Source organism: Salvelinus sp. IW2-2015, unplaced genomic scaffold (genome assembly GCF_002910315.2).
Source record: "Salvelinus sp. IW2-2015 unplaced genomic scaffold, ASM291031v2 Un_scaffold4347, whole genome shotgun sequence".
NCBI lineage: Eukaryota > Metazoa > Chordata > Actinopteri > Salmoniformes > Salmonidae > Salvelinus > Salvelinus sp. IW2-2015.
Genome location: NW_019945618.1, coordinates 19,193 through 21,546, shown reverse-complemented (window position 1 = coordinate 21,546; position 2,354 = coordinate 19,193). Strand labels below are relative to the sequence as shown.

The following is a 2,354-nucleotide window of genomic DNA, read 5'->3' as shown; positions in this document are numbered from 1 at the left end:
GCTGGTCGCAGGCCCACTCAGCTTTGCTAAGTTAGCTCTGATCCCAGGGTCCGCACTCAAGCTAGCTAAGTTTAGCTCTGGTCAGGTCCCACTCACTGCTAAGTTAGCTCTGATCCAGGTCCGCCTCAACTAGCTATCAAGATAGCTCTGTGTCAGGTCCCACCTCAACTACGCTGAAGTTAGCTCTGATCCAGGTCCCACTCAACTAGCTAAAGTTAGCTCTGATCAGGTCCCACTCAACTCGCTAAGTTTAGCTCTGATCCAGGTCCCACTCAGCTAGCTAGCTCTGATCCAGGTCCACTCAACTAGCTAAGTTAGCTCTGATCCAGGTCCCACCAACTAGCTATGTTGCTCTGATCAAGGTCCCACTCAACTAGCTAAGTTAGCTCTGATCCAGGTCCCACTCAACTAGCTAAGTTAGCTCTGATCCAGGTCCACTCCATAGCTAAGTTAGCTCTTGATCCAGGTCACTCGCACTAGCTACCAGTCATAGCTAATCTGATATACCGTTATTAGCTCTGATCCAGGGTTCCCCACCTCAAGCTAGCTAAGTAGCTCTGATCCAGGTCCACTCAACTAGCTAAGTTAGCTCTGATCCAGGTCCCACTCAGACTAGCTAGCTCTGATCCCAGGTCCCACTCAACTAGCTAGCTCTGATCCAGGGTCCCACTCAAGCTAGTTAATTTAGCTCTGGTCACAGGTCCCACTCACCTAAGCTCTAAGCTAGCTCTGATCCAGGTCCCACTTCAACCTAGCTAAAGTTAGCTCTGATCCAGGTCTCACCTCGCAGTAAGTTAGCTCTGTCCAGGTCCCACTCAACTAGCTAATTAGCTTCTAACTCCAGGTCCCCACTCAGCTAGCTAAGCTTAGCTCTGATCCCACGTCCCACCTCCAACTAGCTAAGTTAGCTCTGAATCCAGGTCCCACTCAGCTAGCTAAGTTAGTTCTGGTCCAGGTCCACTCAACTAGCTAGTAGTTCCTGGTTCAGGTCCCACCTCAACTAGCTAAGCTTAGCTCTGGCCAGGCCCCACTCACAGCTAAGTTAGCTCTGATCCAGGTCCCACTTCAACTAGCTAAGTTAGTCTCTGATCCAGGTCCACTCAACAGCTAGCTCTGATCCAGGTCCACTCATCTAGCTAGCTCTGATCCAGGTCCTACTTTACTACCATAGTTTTTATAATCTGAGTGTCATGAAATCGTCCACACGGGTGTGTTACCTGTCAAATTAGCTCTGGTCCAGGTCCCACTCAACTAGCTAAGTTAGCTCTGATCCAGGTCCCACTCAACTAGCTAAGTTAGCTCTGATCCAGGTCCCACTCAACTAGCTAGCTCTGATCCAGGTCCCACTCATCTAGCTAGCTCTGATCCAGGTCTACTTTACTACTATAGTTTTATAATCTGAGTGTATGAAATGTCCACAGGTGTGTTACCTGTCCAACTACATTTCATGTGATGGTCAAGTGACAACTCTCTTCCAGTCTATTAAAACCATAGTGATCACTAGTGCCTAAAAGACAGTTTTAACATGGGCAGTGCCATTGATGACTTTCACCACTTTGAAGTAGTCAACTGGGTGGGACTTCCTATTGGTTAAGGAAGGATCACATAATTCCAACCATGTCATTGGGAGGGATCAGCCAATGAAATATACTTGTGAGCAAACATTCCATAACTGCAAGTGACAGTAAATTGCCAACCTTGGCTTTATACCTGTTCAGACAACACCCTCCAGGGGACAGTAAACCACCAACCTTGTCTTTAGACCTGTTCAGACAACACCCTCCAGGGGGCAGTATGCACCCTTTCAGTTTGATTACCAACTCATAGAAGTCGTAGAAGCAGGAAATGTACCACTTCAAAATGGAGATGGCCTTAATGGTGCTGCCCATGCCCACACAGACGCCGTAATGGGACAGATAAAAGACGAGTCCTGTATCATTCTCTATGATTAAAACACACCACCATAGAATAAGTGTGATGTTGTAAAAATTATATGACAACTCTAAATATAAACATATAAAGCAGTCTATTATGGAAAAGCTGAAATGAGATCTTCTGGTTAATAAAGTTTCCATTGATTCCACTCTAACTGATGACACTCTCGTGTCTTGCAGCACCTCAGGGAGACAAAGACACCGCACCATGTCTCAGCCCCTGCACCCTGCAGCCCAGGAGACTGAGCTAGCATGACCAGCTAGACCACCATAACCCCCGGACAGACGGACAGACAGTATCTGCTGCCTGGCCGTAGGCCTATCTGGCCCTGCTGCCTAGACCTCACCCCGGCCCTGCTGCCTAGACCTCACCCCGGCCCTGCTGCCTAGACCTCACCCCGGCCCTGCTGCCTAGACCTC

General features: G+C 48.5%; 1 long non-coding RNA gene across 1 annotated transcript in view; it reads left to right on the top strand.

Moving 5' to 3' along the window:
- The window catches only part of LOC112077165 (uncharacterized), a 3,262-nt gene extending 961 nt beyond the window's left edge, over nucleotides 1–2,301 (top strand). The window contains exon 2 of the long non-coding RNA XR_002895351.1: nucleotides 2,115–2,301. This is a non-coding gene — a long non-coding RNA (uncharacterized lncRNA). The remainder of the gene's footprint in view (nucleotides 1–2,114) is intronic.
- The last annotated feature ends 53 nt before the right edge of the window (nucleotides 2,302–2,354 follow it).